The sequence below is a fragment of the Gorilla gorilla genome, chromosome 2, assembly GCF_029281585.2.
Source record: "Gorilla gorilla gorilla isolate KB3781 chromosome 2, NHGRI_mGorGor1-v2.1_pri, whole genome shotgun sequence".
Taxonomy (NCBI): Eukaryota; Metazoa; Chordata; class Mammalia; order Primates; family Hominidae; genus Gorilla; species Gorilla gorilla.
In genome coordinates, this window is record NC_086017.1 from 179,701,096 (window position 1) to 179,719,747 (window position 18,652).

General features: G+C 36.5%; 1 protein-coding gene across 2 annotated transcripts in view; it reads left to right on the top strand.

Annotated features, from left to right (window-relative positions):
• LOC134758113 (fibulin-5-like) overlaps positions 1 to 18,652 on the top strand; it is a 459,088-nt gene that overhangs the window by 263,920 nt on the left and 176,516 nt on the right. The gene's annotated exons all lie outside the window — the stretch shown is intronic.

The window sequence follows — 18,652 nt, forward strand, 5'->3', positions numbered from 1 at the left end:
GTCTAAAATACATGTTTATTGTAATCATAATTTTACTTAAATCCATTTAAGTAAAAAATATATATGTAAGGACATTAGGAACATGAAAAATAGTTACCCATAATCCCAGAAAACAAATGCATTGACATTTTGTTGCATTTCTTTCCTGACTCTTTTTTTTTGGGTGAGGGGAGTTCTATATATTGTTATATATTTATATTTCACTCACACAACAAGTACTTATTGTATGAGTGCTATATGCTGTGTGCTAGGCACACTGTTCTAGACAAATACAGAAACATGTTTGTTTTCATGTAATGTGATTTTATATTCATATACATGCACATGTGTGAGGTTTCATAGTTTCTGAAACATCATTCAACATTAATGTACTCAAGTTTATACAATATTGATGGATTGGATGTGGCTTTCCTGAATGTTGTGCTGAGACAGGATCTGGTATCATTTTTTAGCCTTAACAGTAAAAATTCTTGTGAATAGTTTGACATTGGCATATGATGGAGTTAATGATGCCTATGTATAGTGTCTGCTACCTCAAACTTAAACTAAAAGCAAGCTATTTGTGTTGTTATTAATTTTTCAATTAATAGATGGTATGTATGTTTCTTACAGCATTTGATTCATATTGACATATTTCTTTCCAATACATTAGACACTTTTTTTTTTTTTTTTTTTCTGAGACCGAGTCTCCGTCTGTTGCCCAGGCTGCAGTGCAGTGGCACGATCTCGGCTAACTGCAAGCTCCGCCTCCCAGGTTCACGCCATTCTCCTGCCTCAGCCTCCCGAGTAGCTGGGACTACAGGTGCCCGCCACCATGCCTGGCTAATTTTTTGGATTTTTAGTAGATATGGGGTTTCACCATATTAGCCAGGATTGTCTCGATCTCCTGACCTCATGATCCGCCCACCTCAGCCTCTCAAAGTGCTGGGATTGCAGGCATGAGCCACCACGCCTGGCCTAGATACATATTTTACCTCTATTAGCTATACCTGACAAAAAAAAGATGGCTTCATTGTACCTTAACTTATATTTTAAATTAACTCACATTTTATAGGGTAAAAATATGCTACACAATCATAGTACTAATTTGCTTTTGTTTGATTTCTAATAAGGATGATGTTTTTAAAATATTGACTAGTTGGAAATTGCCAACTTTTATGGATTTAAATTACCCCTTTCTAGAATGTTCTTATTTAGTCATTCTCCCATTAATAATTGTGTTCTCTTTAACAAGGATGGCAATCTGTTATTTTTACATATTTTCAAACATTACAGTTCATTCTTTCATTTTATCTATGTTTTTATAACATGCAAAAGCTTAAAAAACAATTTATGAGCACAGTGTCATTGCTTGTCCTCTTTATGATTTTTCTCTTCTACAGTAATTATAAAAACTCTTCTTCTCTTCAGAGATTTGATGAATATCCAACTTCAGTTTTTCAATAGTTTGTTTTAAAAAAATATTTAAGTATAGTCCAGCCAAATCTGTTTTGGTAAATGATGTGAGGTGAGGCTCTAAATGGGTTTTCCCTCAAATTACTAAATATTTATTCAAGTAGAATTTATTGAATAATTGATCATCCCCTGTGATTTGTGATGTACTATCCAGGATTTAAATTTTACAGAGAGTACACTACACTCTCTCTGGTCAAAAGAACCAGTTTAAAATCTAAAAATCAAAATACTTCTTAAAAATGCAAAATATTGTGATATTCATGTCTAATTCAGGGTATACATGGCAGATATTTTGAAATAACTCTCCAAGTAGAGAAAAACGTTAAAATCACTATTGTACCAATTTCAGAATATGCTTTCAATGTCTCCTTTGTAGACAGAAACTTTAGACTGCCGTACAAATGACAGGGTAGCTTCAGTTGTGCAAGATAGTTTTCAGCAACATTATGGAGTCATACTATAGGCATGAATTATTAGCACAAATATTTATTAAATAACTAGAAGGATGTTAATAGTAATATTATTGGTAATAGTGTAAAAATAAACTAAGCTTCATAAAGAGGAAACTCTCTCTAAAAACCAAGCATTACATAACAATTATTAAAACTGATTTTAGAATGTCCATAACCTGAAAATATTCATAGAATATTATTAAGTTAAAACATAAAGTAGTTCATAAAAGAGAAGGTACAGTATGACCTCATATTGGTAACACAAAAAATATATAGTGTTTTATGCTCAAATGTTATTTTTGCTATGTAAATCAGAAGAAAAATATTTGAAATATCTCTAACACATCATTATGAAGATCACCTAATTTTCTTCATGTGGATATAGTATATATCTACATAAACACACCAGGATTAAGTAGCTGCCTGCAGTAGTTCTTACCTTGATTCTAATTTCTAACTATACATAGACAATTTGCATTAGGGGAAATTACTTTGAAGAGGTTGGATCAACAGCATAAAAACACCAAGTTTTACTTTCTTAGGATACTGGGTTTTTGTTCAAACAGTAAAGTGAAACTCAAACACAAACCTCCTGTCTTCCTTTGCCTGTGCCATTAACAAAATTTTGTGATAAACTTTCAGGACGCACTCAGCATCCTCTCAAACACACGCCAAAACACTATACCATTCATTTCTAAGCTAAGCAGAAGAAAGGCAAAAAGTGCATCCCAATAAAAAAACCTTGGGGTAAATGGTTATGTTGAAGTATCCATGCAGAATCTCTTGTTGGGTTTTTTGCCTTGTTCTTAATGTACTTCATGGCCACTGTCTGGAGTTAGGGATCAACTGATGGCCACAGGAACAAGGCACTCAGTATAATTTGTTTGGCCTTCTTTAAAAATTCTGCCCTCATAAAAACTGTATTTAGTGTGATTCTGCTATTTTTGTCATTTTGTATTTGCTGACCACTAGAGACATTGATAGTATTCTATTATGCCAGGTAAAATATCCTGCTCTTAGAGCAAAATATTTTAAGATAGTGGTGGATTAACAGTGCAAAAGAAAAAATGACTAATAAGGCTCTGGAGTTCTCTAGAGATACTAAATTTTCCTATGGAAAGAGCCCTCACGAATGTGACAAAGAGAATGTATATTTTATTTGGGGGATGTAGGAAATCTTTTTGCCCAGAAAGCTAGTTTTTACCCACTGACTAATACAAAACATGACTAAAAAGTAATCTGAGAAATCCCACAAGCCACATGTGACAATCAGTTTCATCACGTTATAGTCACATCTCATATTCCCTTTATCTCATGCTGTGCCAATCTCAGAAAGGGCCACTGGAATTGGAAACAATAATTGAAGCTTTGAATTCAATGCCAAACAGTAATGTTAATATTCCATTTTGTTAGCATTGTAGATAAGGGTGATGGTGGGGGGTGAGGAAAGCTTATATTTTTGTGAAGTGTATGGAAAACTAGTATGAAACGAAGGACTGTTATGGTGAAGATGGAATGGAAAAAAAAGAATAGTGTTTCATTTTAAGTGTTAGATTTACGCATAAGTGATATTAAAAGTATTTAATATCCCATACAGCACAGAAAATCCACAAATTCAGAGTAGGTGCCAGAGCTGCCAGTGTCTTCAAGGTTGTCTGCTACTAGGCATTAACATGCCAAAGGTGGACTGGGAGAGGTCTGGGAAGTCCTGGACAGCGGGTGAGAGCAGCCCTGAAGGTGGGTGCTACTCAGGGATCTCAGGACAGAGACTATTTTCCAGTCAGTATAAAACGATATCAATATTTTAACAACTGGAATGCATAGAAGAAGCTAAAGTTATTTCAGAGAATTTATTTGGGGAGTTGTGCCCAGGATTTCAGATTCCCAAGTATTGTTCAGAGCTTAGAATCCAAATGTTTTTAATTTTGAGAGAGTTCTTCCAGGAATTTCTTGCTGTCCCTTTTTTTATGAGTCCCAGGATCCTTGGACTGACCTTTCAGCTGACTTTGGTTGCTCATGCTTCCCGGCACAAGTCCTAAGAGAGGCAATTTCCATTGGCCTGTTGAAATGATTAACAAGATCATTTTCATGTTGCTCCTGGTAGAAACAACTGTCAAGATAGTGACCTTGTCCTAGGACTGCTGGCCTCCTTTGAATCCTTCCTCTAAGGCTGATGGCTTGTGCCCACAGCCACCTATCAGTGCTTCTCTTTAAGTTCCTGAGCAGCTCTAATAGCCATGCTGAGCCCCAAAATCTGGGCCTGACTTGGAGGAAACACCACTTACCATAGGCACCTTTTTAAATTGTTCATTAAAGGTATCAAAACACACATTTGTTCCATGGACAGAAAACTCCACTTGCCCTAGGAAGATACACTCACTGACAGGCCCTGGTGTGTGATGCTCCCCGCCCTGTGTCCATGTGTTCTCATTGTTCCATTCCCACCTATGAGTGAGAACATGCGGTGTTTGGTTTTCTGTCCTTGTGAAAGTTTGCTTAGAATGATGGTTAACATAAAATTCCTTTAACTTTGTCAGAAGGAAGAAGTAGGAGAATTGATCTCCAGCGGGCTTCCTTAAACCCGCTAATGGCTTGACCTACATTTGTATTTTAACACATCTGCCCTTATCTAATATTTGGATTTTCATCTTAGTTTTTTGTTTATTTGTTTGTTTTGTCACTTTTGGGAGCAGAGATCGTTTGTTTCTGAGCATCATTTGTTTTCTACAGAACATATGCCTGATTTAACCGTAAATAACCTGCTCTATAAAGTAAGTTTCCACTTATTTTCTCTCTCTCTCCTTCTCTCTTTCTCATTTTAGATAGAGTTTTCTCTACCTTGCCCAGACTGAACTTGAACTCTGGGGCTCAAGGTGATCCTCCAGCTCCTGAGGGGCTGGTGATTACAGGTGCATGCCACCATGCTCAGCTCTTATTTGTCTCATTTTTTCTTGGGAAGTTTAAGCCACCCTAAATACATCTCCATGATTTTTTCAGTCGATAAAATTGTTTCCATTTTTAATCAAATTGAAAAAATATTTTATTTTAAAGTGTTTTCCTCACTAAGCTTTTTTAAATTATTTATTTCTTTTTTTAAAATTATACTTTAAGTTCTAGGGTACATGTGCACAACGTGCAGGTTTGTTACACAGGTATACATGTGCCATGTTGGTTTGTTGCACTCATCAACTGGTCATTTACATTAGGTATTTCTCCTAATGCTATCCCTTCCCCAGCCCCCCACCCCCCGACAGGCCCCGGTGTGTGATGTTCCCCGCCCTGTGTCCATGTGTTCTCATTGTTCAATGCCCACCTATGAGTGAGAACATACAGTGTTTGGTTTTCTGTCCTTGTGATAGTTTGCTTAGAATGATGGTTAACATAAAATTCCTTTAACTTTGTCAGAAGGAAGAAGTAGGAGAATTGATCTCCAGGTGAGGTAATTTTATAAACTGATGATTTCACCAAAAGAGAAAGAAAGGCGGCACAAGTATTACACAAAAAGGTAGAGATAATGATAAATTCTGTTAAAATTAATATAGGGAAATGCAAATCACTCTGAGAAAAATCATAGTAGAAATATTTCTGATAGATCGATGGGATCTCTTTTTAATTGGTTTTCAGTTCTGCTATTACTTGTCTTCCTAGGCTTTAAAACTTTAAAAATAAGCAAAGAATAGGAATCATTTTCCAAAAGCTTTCAAAAATCTGACATTGATATACAACCCATTAGCCTAGAATTTCATCTCTTCATCTATCATTTCAATTATCCCCTGATTTCTCTGGGGCATTTGATAAATGGGAGACCATTTACATTTGGTGCATTAATGACCTTGGTACATTTTGAAAATGTGTCCCCTGCCCCCATTATATGTGTATGTTTTTTAAAGCTACCTACTAGGTCTTCAAGCATGCTAAGGGACAGAATGACATCCATGTAACTCCATTACTTGGACATCATTAAAAAATAAAATTCTGAAAATGTGGTGTTTCCATGATGATATGATGTTATTACATCTATAAAAATAAGTAACTATTTAAGGGTTAAAAGATACCTATAGAAAAAGAAGCAGAAGGATATTGTTCCAAATAAATGTGGACATTTTGGTTTTCTTCCACTTTTGAGTCTACTGCCCAAAGCATTTTATATTAGAGTTCGTTACAAAACAAGGTGTTTTTGTTTTAGTGGTGATTTTTTTAATCTATTTTTTTTTTACCATGGTGAGAAATTTGTTTTTCTAAAATCCTTTGTTGGCTTGCCCCCAAATGTACAACAACCAAAAGCAACATTATATATTAGATATAGTATATAGTAAATATATTGTTTATATAAAATATAAAGTATAAACTATATATTTATAATATATTAAATATTTTATATTATATAATACTTAATGTTAAATGTTTACATATGTTATATATTGTGTGTATGTTTCTTTCAGGGAGGGGAGGGTGGTGTGGTAGAGGGGCACACCAGTAGGCTGTGCTCTACCATTACTCTAGCAGCCTCAGATGAAGCAGAGATGCTCCAAATGAAGCTGTTACCCGGTTTTCTTGAATATAATTTGGTCATCAAGATATTTGAATTGGAAACACTCTGGAAGAAATAAGTGTCTACTATGAAGGAGCTATTGGGCATTTCTACTGCCTTTGAGCTCCCAAAGTTTAAATTTTGTGAGCAATAGTTAACAGTCTAGTTCTTTAAGAATACTATCTCTCTACAGAATACTATCTAACTAGTGTGAGACCCTGGCTTTCAACTTTTTTTATATTATTTGAAACACACCAATTATCTTCATTGAAAAGAAATTTATATTTCTTCAATGAACTTATATCAAATATGAAGAATCATTTATGCTTTTGTCTCATTTCCTGTTTTTTTGTCCTTGATTTCCTGGTTAATTTTGTGATGTTGCTTGCCACATCTTTGATAAAATAAAATTCTGTAAAATAAGAATAAACATATTTTTGTTAAAGGTGCTTTGAAATTATTAAATAAGAGATTTGAGTTGAACACTTTAGAGAATTGGTAAATCAACAACATTTCTGAGAAACAAAAGCTATTGATATTTTTCTTTGAATGTAATATTTAAGTTCGTATCTCAATGCAAGCAAATAATTTTAGGGCTAAAATAGTAGCTTACAGGTCAGTTAATTCACCATCTTCACTTCCTTGTAGAAACTGAGATATTTGAGGTAAGACTGTGGGATAATATTTATTACTAGACAAAAGTTTCTTTATAACTTTGTCAAAATCCAGAGGGTAATGGTTGGATTTGACTTGAGGAGAACTCCTGAGTTTCAGCTCTGTTTCCCAGCTCTTCAAGGTTACAGTCTAGTCTGTTTCGACAGATGGCTCCTTTATGTCCAGGGCCTCTGAGCGGACATGTGCAAACCCGGAATGCACTAGAAAAGGTCAAGTGTTCATTGCAATATAGCCCTCAATTGTTATCTTTTTGGATGACAAGGATATATTCTATTTATCTATATATCTTCTGGCACCTAACACAATGTTTAGCACATACAAGGCACTTCATAATTTTTGACGAGTGAATAAATGAGTGAAAGAATGGCTGAATGAATGAACACTTTGTTTACTTAGAGGTTACTAGAGCCATTTACAAATCATATGGGAAATACTCAGGATGCAGATAGTAAAGAAAAAAAAAGACTCAATGCCAGTGAGCCACAGAAATTAAAGTCAAGAGAGAAAATTGGAAATCATGAGATTTATTTATGTGGGAAATTTTAATTTCTGTTCAGGTAACTCAGATTTACTTCTTTGGCTTTTCTCTTTTGGGACAGGCCTCACCGGAGCACCAGCCAAATGTCTAAGTTGGGAACTGGGTTCTTTATTGTTAGGCATAGACTGGTACAAGCATTTTCTGCCAGAAGTATCAGTTGAAATCTGGGCCCAAGGGGCCAGCCTAGGAAAAGAGAAAAGGTGAGGTTCAGCTACCAGAAAGGAGGTGAACAAGGAGCCAAAAGAGAGAATCCAGGTCAAGAACACAAAACTAAGATTTTAAGTTCTGTTAGACACAGGGATCACAGTAAAGCAGACTGTTAACAAGCAAGGAGGAGGAAAAGGTAAAGAGTCCTGAACAGCTGCCTCAAATTTCAACCTATTATTTTGTCTCAATTTTCTGAACTCACTGATGAGGTATGTGGAAAGATCAAGCAGAGCTGACAAATGTTTTCAGACTTGCTACTCCACTGATGAGCAGCCTTGAATTTCCAATTGCATGCTGGACTTTCTCCCCTGAGTGTTTCTTTGGCACTGCATATTTAACATATCTAAAATGAAAAATAACTTCCCTTGTATTTTATTGTCAGAAAAAATAGTCCAAGATTGGAAATGGGTGAAAAAGATTACAGGGTGTCTGTCCTTTCAGTGGAGCGCTGAGCATTTCTGAAAGCTTGGAAGTTAAGTTGTTAGAAAACTGATAGCCATGCAAATGATTCCTCTTTTGTCCCATTGAGACAGAATTGATTTCTCCTCTATGGAAAAGATGATCCAAATCACTGTATTGCCTTTTACATGATATGAATCAGCTTGGCATATATTAGGAAATTATTTCAGGATTCCTGATTATCTATGTGTGTGTGTGTGTGTGTGTGTGTGTGTGTGTGTGCGTGTGTGTGTGTGTGTGTGTTTTACTGGTTTGTTAATTAATAAGTTGAATAAAATCTTTAACATATTCAATTTGCAGGAGAGTCATGTTTTTAACTTTTTGAAAATTATATTAACATCGTTATTAACTATTAATGTTTCCACCATCCTAAACGCTTGGTACCATTGAACTTTCCACTTCTCTGGATCTCCATTATATAATCAGTTTCCAAGTTAAATGCTCTTCACTTCAATCCCTTTTTCACTGTTAATGAGTCAGTTTGAGTCCCTGCTATTTTGCACTAAGGCTGATCCAATGATCCAATACTCTCCAAAGTGATCTTCCAAATCTGTCTCCCACACCATTACACTCCAAACTGAAAAGCCAAATCTTTCCATTTAAACCTAGGTCATTGGGACTTTTTTGGCTCAAAAATCTCATTTGACTTCCTATTAACTAACAAATCCAGTCCCCAAATGCCAGCTTCTTAATAGAGATCCAAGTTACCTTCCTAGGCCTATATTCACTTGGATTAGTGAGCTAGAGGTGCCGTAACAAACTAACACAGATGGAGTGTCTTAAACAACAGAAATTTATTTCCTTATGATCTGGAGGCTAGAAGTCCAAGATCAAACTGCTGGGAGGATTGATTTCTTCCAAGGGCCTCTCTCCTTGGCCCCATAGATGGTCATCTCTGTCAGTGTCTTCATAGGTTCCTCTCTCTCTCTCTGTCTGTCTGTGTCATATTCTCCCTTTCTCATAAGGATACCAGTGAAATTGGGTTAGGACCCACCCATATCATCTAATTTTGTTTTAATTATCTCTTTAAAGGCCGTATTTCTAAATACAGTCATGTTCTAAAATACTGGGGTTAGGACTTCAAAATGTGAATTTTGGAGGAAAAAATTTAGCCCATAAAACTCCTAAAGAAAGAAAATAAAAATACATGTTAGTTGAATGCATACCATGAGTCAAGCACTGCATTTTATACTTTCACATAAGTTAAAAAATGATTGATTCATTTTTCCTGAATTATTCCCAATCCAGATTTTACTTGTAATATATCACCTCAGCTAAGATTCCTTCCTTGTTAAGAATCCTGGTGTCCTCCTCTGAGAGGACACATTTTTCCCTTTTACACTACTTTCACATTCTTCCTGGTTTGATGATTATTTTGTACTTTATTTTTTCCAACAATGCATTATTAATTCCTTGAAGTCAAGGCCATTAATGACTCTTAGAATGCCTGTGAAGTATATGACCTGTTGTTCAGAATATAGATATTTGTTAAATAAAGAACTCGAAGAAGGGAAAAGTTTATAAAAGAAAGGAGTATGACCAAGGTTTTTTGGCAAGGGATGGATGAGGCAAGGGAAAGAATCATGAAAGATGTTAGAGAAGAACCAAAATTATAAGGCTATTAAGTCAGAGGCTAGTAATATATCACATTTGGAACCTAGAGGTTCTAAGACTCTAGACTTTTTATCTTTTAATTGATGATGTTCTTAGTAAATTATATTCCATTTAAATAGCTTCACACCATAAAGATAAATGTTTTAATTCTGACATCAAATTATTTTAGTATTGGTCCTCATTTCCATTCTATCACCTTGTTTTGAAGATCTGCTTTCAGTTAGATCCTTTGTCTTTCACAATCAGCTGGGGTGTGGCTTAGGAGGACAACTTAAATGTGTTCTGCAATTTGCCGATTTGGTCTGGTTTTTGAAGCATGAAAAGATTTGAAGGCCCCAGCTAATGTGTATTACACATGCCACACCCCTCAACTATGTCTCAGATTTGTGAGGGTGTGATCTATAACTCCATGTACTGTTGGAGTGCTGGGAAGGGAAGAGCATGGTCCCTTTAAATAATATGGAAGGCTGGAAGGGAAGTGCTGGGGAGAGGAGGACGTGGTCCCTGGTTAGGGCTCCAACCCCATGGGTCTAGGTGAAGACAGGCACTTCTGCCTTCCAACCCAAATGTTGCATTTTCCCAGAGCACCCTGACCCGCCAAGCCCCCATCCTGTGCCTATAAAAACCTGAGACCCTGGCAAGGCAGACAGAAGCTGCTGGACTGCGAGAGGGACACATTGGCAGAAGAAGACAAGCGGCTGGACATTGAGAGGATGTTGAGGGGAGCACATACACAGAAAAGCACACTGACCAACCAACACAGGCACTCTGCCAGGCCATCAAGGTGCTAGAAGAGGCAGAGTTTGGCCAGGAGAGCTGGGGCTGCCGAGCGGCCCAACTCCAGGTGAAGACCCTCTCCCTTCTGGCTCCCCATCAGGCGTAGAGCTACTTCCACTCAATAAAACTTTGCACTCATTCTCCAAGCCCATGTGTGATCCAATTCTTCCAGTAAACCAAGGCAAGAAACTCCGGGATACAGAATCCCTCTATCCTTGTGATAAGGAAGGGGTTCTAATTGAGGTGGTTAACACAAGCTGCCTATAGATGGCCAACTAAAAGAGCACCCTGTAACACACGCCCACTGGGGCTTCAGCTGCAAACATTCACTCCTAGGCACTGCTGTGGGGTGGAAGCCCCATGACCTGCCCGTCTGTATGCTTCCCTAGAGGTTTGAGCAGCCTGGCACTGAAGAAGCGAGCCACTCCCCCATCGCACGCCCTGCCAGGGGGACAAGGGAACCTTTCCCATTTCACTGTCACCAGACTGTGATATTTATTGCTGTGAAAATTCCCAAGACAAATTTGTTTCTGTGGCACATTTACCATTGTAACATGGAGCTATAGATATGATGGCTTCAGACATATCAGCCTTAGCACTTTATTATTTTTTTCAAGTCTTAGGCTGCTGTGAAATTTTTAGAAGTTTCTGTTTCCCTGGATTATTTTTAAAAACATCAAATCATTCCTTTAATAGAGTATATTATTATTCAGATCTTTTCTGAAGGAAAGTTTCATCTGATTTCTAAATTTAACGGTATGCCCTTATCTCAAAATTTCAGTCACCATCCACTTACCATGTACTTTTTTCATTATTGAAGCATTCCAGATGCTTCCTTTTTGAAAAAGAAAAAAGGACTAAATTTAACGGTATGTACAGAGACTATTGTGTGTGTGTCTTGGGAGGAGTATAAATATGAGCTCCCATTAAAGTAAGATCTTCTAAATTGAGAATTGTAAGTTGTTTTTATGCTTCCGTTCGTGTGGCTCTGTGCTGTGTCTGAGGAACACAGGAATGAAGAAGACATTGTGTTGGCTCACAGGACGTCTATAGTCACCTGAGGAAAGATACAAATAACCAGGTATGAGTTAACTAGTGGTTTCCAACAAGGAACGACTGTACCCCCAGGAGACATTTGCCAATCGAGATGGGGATTTACAGCAGGAAGTTAGATATATAAATATAAAGATTAGCAGAGCACTGCGCTAAAGATATATATATATATGGTAGTAATAACACAATAGTTCTTGAAATCAAAAGACTGATAAAATTATCCAGCAAGAGTGTGTGGGTGATGAGGACACTAGATGAGGGACACCTGCAATCAAAAGGATGGACACAGAGGAATACCAAAGATAACTGAATAAAATAATATAATAATATTGAACATTTTGTAGAACCCATACTATTTTTAAAAAGTTCTCCTAAGCACTTATATGAATGCTCATAATTAGCCTGTTATTGTCAGCGTTTTTGTATAATGATTGAAGCAGGAATCAACAGTATCAAATGCAACAGAGACATCATTACAACGAGTACTAAAAGTGTCCATAGATCTGGCAATTAGGAGGACATTGGAAGCCAGAGCCCAGTGGGTAGAAAAGTAAAATGTTGATGGACAAGTAGAGAAGTTTAAGCCAAAAAAGTTTGGATTAAAAGGAAAGGAAAAGAAAATAAATGACCATGTTATAATGGGAACAAACTAAAAAGAGGTCATGTTTTTCATGGTGGAAGACATGGAAGAATGTAAGAGGAGCAGCCATCGTTTATACACCTCGAGGAAACCGAAGAAGATGACTTATCAACTCTGAGAGGACTGGGAAGTTTGACAAGCCAGGACAGGCAAAGAGACATGAGAGGTCATGCTTGGGCCCCAACTGAAATTGGACACTACTTGCTCTGTCCGTCAGTCCAACAACTCCTTTTTGAAATCTCTCTCCTGATAAGTTGGACTTATCTGAACTATGCTTTCAGGAGGACCTTTGCCTGTCTCATCTTCCTCACTTATCAGGACAACATTCTACAAAACCAAATCAGAGAAACAGTAATACTATTATCTGCCTTCTTTACTCCTAAAACCCAGGGAATTCAATGACCAGTGAAAAACTACACACTGTGGGACACACACAGGCTATCCTGAGACATGAGGGTTCCCCAAATGAGTGTTACAGAATTTGCTAATTCTTTGTGGTTGTTTTAGCAGAGCATGTAAATGCATATTGAACACTTTTTTCCATTAATGCAATGCTTATATGGAATAATATTTTTCCTTCGCTGAACATTTTCCTACTTCTGTATCTTAGTCTGATAAAAATATGTTTTCTATATTATTTCTAGTCTCTATCATTTATTCAGCTACAAATACTGAATATCTACTATATACTAGGTGCTGGTTTGTCAGATGCACATATGCTCTGACACTAGAAGAGCTCACAGTCTATAGGTAAAACAGATAGATTAATAGCTATTTAAAATGGAAAAGTATAAGTGATTTAATAGATACAGTAAATGATTGTGTAAGCTAATGCAGTAAGTAACTATACCCTCCCTCCCCCATAAAATAAGTTTTCTTCTCAAATACTGACTCACTTTCATTTTTTCAAATGGATTGTCAAGAATAGAAACACCCCATTCTCTTTGCTTGATGAATTTTTTTTCTCTTTCTTTCTCTCTTTTCTCTTTGGTTCTCACCCTGCCAATTCTCTGCAGGTGCTCCTTTTATATTCTGAAATCCCAGTTAAGGGACTTTCTCACTGATTATAATGACATAGGTCTGTTTTCACAGCTGTAATTTTAAAGTTTCTTAATAATGCAATGTTTTAAACATTATTCTGAAATGCTAGAAGGTTTCAGGGTGCTCAAAAGGTAAACAGGCTCGTATAAAAAGAAGGGAACAGTTATAATAAAAAATTCAACAATTTGTATCAGATCATTGGCACTTCATTGAAAATCTCAAGCTCTTGAGACAACAAAATTTTCCCCCAAGGGGAACTAATTCACTAGACATGTGTATACATTAGAACCAGATGAAGGTGATGCAGTGAAATTGGAAAGACAATTCCTGGGCTTATTAGAAGCTGGAGACCAAGTATTTGTATGTCTACTGACTTCTTTGGCCTTGGCAAGAATCGTTTTCCCAGGAGAGCAGATTTGGGGAATTTGCATTTATGTTCATGATCACCTTTGACATCTGAAACTCTGAGGACTTGACACCGAGTATTACTATTGTTATAAACAGAGCTCCCAAGCTGTTAAGCTCAAATTGCTACTTTGGTGTTAACAAGAATGGGTGCCACATGGTGTGCATATGCTGTTTGTGAAAGTAAATGATGCTTTAAGAGTGTTTTACTCTCAAAAGGAAGTCTACTAGGCAGATAGCTTGTATTGAAACTCTGTATATGTTCTCATTTGACCATCATAAACAATGTTTAAAGAGCCAAGGTTGTTACTTGAGAATAAATCAGGGAGCTCTGGAACATTTGGGTGGATATATTCACTATAAAGCATTAGAGACATTTCCCCCTATGTTTATCCTTTTAAAAATGTATGTATTTCACTTCAGGTCTCGATAGATCTTTCAGATTGTATCTTAATAGAGCTTCCTCAGCACAGAAGTGATTTATTTCTTTCAATGGAGGATTTACTTGAATCTACTATTTAGGAATTTAGCATAACTGGGTATAGAATTCCTTTACCTTGGATAGACTAAAAAACTCCCAAGACTGATTAAACAATTTAAATGTTGAATAATGCTATTTCCCTATGCATTTGCTTTGTGAGTTAAACTGATGAAGATTTAATCTTCTTTTTCACAGTTTCTTTTGTCTATAAAACTAAAGATCCATTTTTATAAAAGATTTTTCTTTACTTTGTTTTAGAAAGAGATTTGATATCTGAATGGTAGTGGTGATGAAATTCTCTGTGGGTTAGGCTTCGAGGAAGAAATATTAACATGAAATTAATGAAATATTAACAAATAAATTGAGTTCATAATGGTAACCATTTCCCTATGTTATATGTGATAACATATAACTTATGTATACGTAGTTTTGAGCTTTGCATCTGATCACTTTTAGCCATCAAATCTTTTCTAAAAATAAGGCAACTGGGGAAACCTATAATAAATAACTTAGCAAAATGAGGCGATGAACTTTTCAGCTACCATAAGCCTTTTCTCCCCCTTTAAGTAATGTATTTTATCAGGACTGAAATTCTAATGTGTGATAACCTGAAATTTGAGTTTAAAAATGAACACAACTGAAATATAATAAGGCATTTTTCATCTCTTTTAATATTTTATATATTCTCATTCTTCATGAGAAATGGCTGCAGCATACAAGCCGCCAGGTTAATCTTGCTTTAATTTGGCAATCAACAAGTAACTTTGTGCACAAACTGTTGGAGGACCATGCAAGGCAAGCAAAGGAGTTTAGATTTCATGCAATAATAGAGGGAGCGCTATCGACAGAGCAAGAGAATAATAAGATGCAAATGTCTTTTAAGGACAATTAGTCTGGAAACCAAGAAAAAAATGGGCTTGGCAGAATGAAAACATACAGACAAAGAGACAGCATTTGTATCATGTGAAGAATCTGGCATCAACTCAGGAGCCTTCTTTTTCACCTGGCATGATTCAAAGCAAATTACAGTGAAGAAAAGGCCATTAGGCTCACAATAAGGAGACTTTTGGTAACTTGAAGAATGTATTTTTAAAAGTATGGAAATAGCTGTCAACATGAGGGGACTTTGAAAAGGAAGTTACTGGGGATATAAATAGATGTAATGGGTATAAGGAATTAAGCCTGAGGCAGGAAACAGAAAAATAATTTTTAAAAAGTTGCCAGAGGAAGAAGCAACATTATTTCCAGTTTTTAGAAAAGACATGAGCAATTCACTACAAGAGTAATACACAATGAAGATGAGTATGTTTCAATAATTAAATTAGTGACTATGGGGAAAAATTCAAATTGCTCAGTAGAGATCCTAAAAAGTCCATTCCCTAACCAGTTAACTTCTAAGCCTAGATAATTCATTATTAAATATTTAGGCATATCTTATATTTTGGGATTCAGAAAATGGTTCGATTTCCTATGATAAATTTTGTAAATGTGTTTACTTTCCCAAGTGACAGATATTTCACAAGGGCCATAAGAGAGGTAAATGGGGAGATTCTTTGGTTTCCCTTTTTAAAGGCAGGAAGCAGCCAGTTCTTGGTTTGCATAAAGAAACTGGAAGAAAAGCACAGAGATAAAATAGAAATGTTCACTAATATTTTCATGAGTCAAGTTTTATAGCCACAGCTGTCTCCAGCAGGAATGGAATTTACAGTGTCAATGGGTATTAGAAAGAGATAGGCTGGAGGAAGAAGATTGGAAGGATGGGCACTTAGCGTGTATGCAGAAGTGAACTAATCTGCCTACATAGCAGGAGCTGAATTTTATACCAAAACTTTCTCTGCAATTATAAAAGGCTTTAGATGTTTAGTTTCAAAGACATGCAGGTTGACCAGCAGTTTAAAGAGTTGTGAGCTACTGGATAATGATCTCAATCCAACTACTTTCCTTTGCCCAAATAGAATTCTTCAACCATCAGCAGTAATTAGTTGGCTTTTAGCTTTTGGGCACCAGACAATGGATCGTGATCCATAGTGGCTATCATGTGGGAGATGAGGCTGCAGGTGAAAGGTGAAAGGAACTTTTCACTTCCCAAGCTTCCAAAAAGCAAGTGTCTTCTCCTATTTTTAGCCTGCTATACTAATGCTATATGTGTGTGTTTATATGTGTAGGTGTATGTTCTAAGTCACATTTCTCTTGTTTACTTGCTCCTTTTTACTGAAGATCATTTACATTTGGATCTATCATATGCCAATTCTAGTTAATTATGTTTATGAAAGATCCTGGTCTTAGTTAATGAAAGATTAAGAACAGTGTCTATTTTTTCCTTTTATTACGGATCTTTACTCTTACTGAAATTTTCTGTTTTAAAAGTCAAAATAAAATTTAGCTTATAAACAGTTTAGAAAGTTTATTTTTCTAGTCTTTTCTAGTTATGGAAAATGTAATATTTGAAAGACAAGTATCTATAACAAATCAAATTGATGTTTAAACACAAAAGATACATTTGCCAAATTGCTTCTCCTCCCTGATGCTACTTTAGGGACATATAAAACAAGAAATGGAAATTAATTTTTATCATGTGCATGTCGGTTTCCCTTTCTCTGAAATTCACTGATTTCTTTCTAATTTGAACACTCCAGCTTTTATCTCTTCTGGTCTTCAGTGCTAGACTCCCCCCAACTTTTCTCCAGTTCTATTGTTGTGACAGTATCACAATTTACTTTCTTCATTTTGAGGATTTGTTTGTGTTGTTATTCCTATTTTTTGTGAAAGGAAAATAAATCTTGGGGCCCCAAAATCACTAAGCTAAAGGGAAAGTCAAGCTGGGAACTGCTTAGGGTAAACCTGCCTCCTGATCTATTCAAAGTCACACCTCTGCTAACTGAGATAAATGCATATCTAATTGCCTCTTTGGAGAGGCTAATCAGAAACTCAAAAGAATGCAACTATTTGTCTCTTACCTACGTATGACCTGGAAGCCCGCTCCCCGCTTTTAGTTGTTCCACCTTGGCTTGGAGTTGTCCCGCCTTTCTGGACTGAACCAATGTTCATCTTACATATGATGATTAATGTCTCATGTCTCCCTAAAATGTATAAAACCAAACTGTGCTCTGACCACCGTGGGCATATGTCAGTCATCAGGATCTCCTGATGCTGAGTCACAGGCACACATCCTCAACCTTGGCAAAATAAAGTTTCTAAATTAACTGAGACCTGTCTCAGATCCTCAGGGTTCACACTGCCCTGTACTTTATGGGAAGCAAGCCAGCAAATCCCTTAGTAGTTGATTGTAACCTTGCCCTGCAATATCATGATCAGGAAATGATGCATCATTAGGTGTCTTCGACTGAGAGAGGAACAATTACCCCATGACAGCAGGATCAGAGAAATCAGACTGATGCTGATCAGGATAAAGAACATAACAAACAGTTGGGAGAACATGAAAGAATATATACATACACAGCATAAAAAATGTAAATGCAGTTAAAATATCATTACACTAAGAATCTAAAGAATTATTGGGTTTCAGCTCTGCCATTTCTGCTTACCAATTCAGTGACCATGAGCACATAACAACTTCACTGAGCTACATTTTCCATTTTGAAACATATAGACCTTAAAGTCTGCCAGGATTATGGTAAAGAAAGCATGAGTCCTTATGCAAAGCATGTGTTGAATACTATTCACTCTTAAAACCATATTATGCTGGAACTGTGAAAGAGAACTAAAGCTGGCTGAAGGAGGGCCATGGGGAATCTGATTTTGTTTCCTTCCTCCCTGTATAGTTCAGGCTTTGCAAAAAGTAGCACTAGAATTTGGTTTAAAATCTAGGTGCTATTTTCTAGACAGAGTAACAATTTCTGTTTACTGCTTTTATTGGCCAGGCCTTGCCTCCCAATCCAGACACCCAGTTCTCATTCACTCTTTAAATAACAGATTATTTCAGGAAACAAAGTTATTTTTCTCTGCCTTGGAGGTGGTCATGGTGGTGTTCTTGCCCTTGCTCATCTTCTAAGTTAAATACAGTTACCCAGCCCAACGCATCCTCCTGATGACCTCATGCTGAACCTAGTTTTGAGCATTGTTCTCTGGGCTAGCAATCATCTCCAGCCTTCTCAGAGTGTCAAGGCAGTGAAACTCGGGGTTCAAGAAGGTTCTCAAGTTATTGAAAGAATGTTCTTCACATGTAATGGGTTGGTTCTGAAGGTGGTATAGTAGGTTTTGCCCCATTTTTCTTCATGTATGCCATATTTCTGCAGCTAAAGGTGAGAGTATTGAAAAACATTAACATAAAACTGAGAGCTTTAATTTTCATCTTCATGTTTAA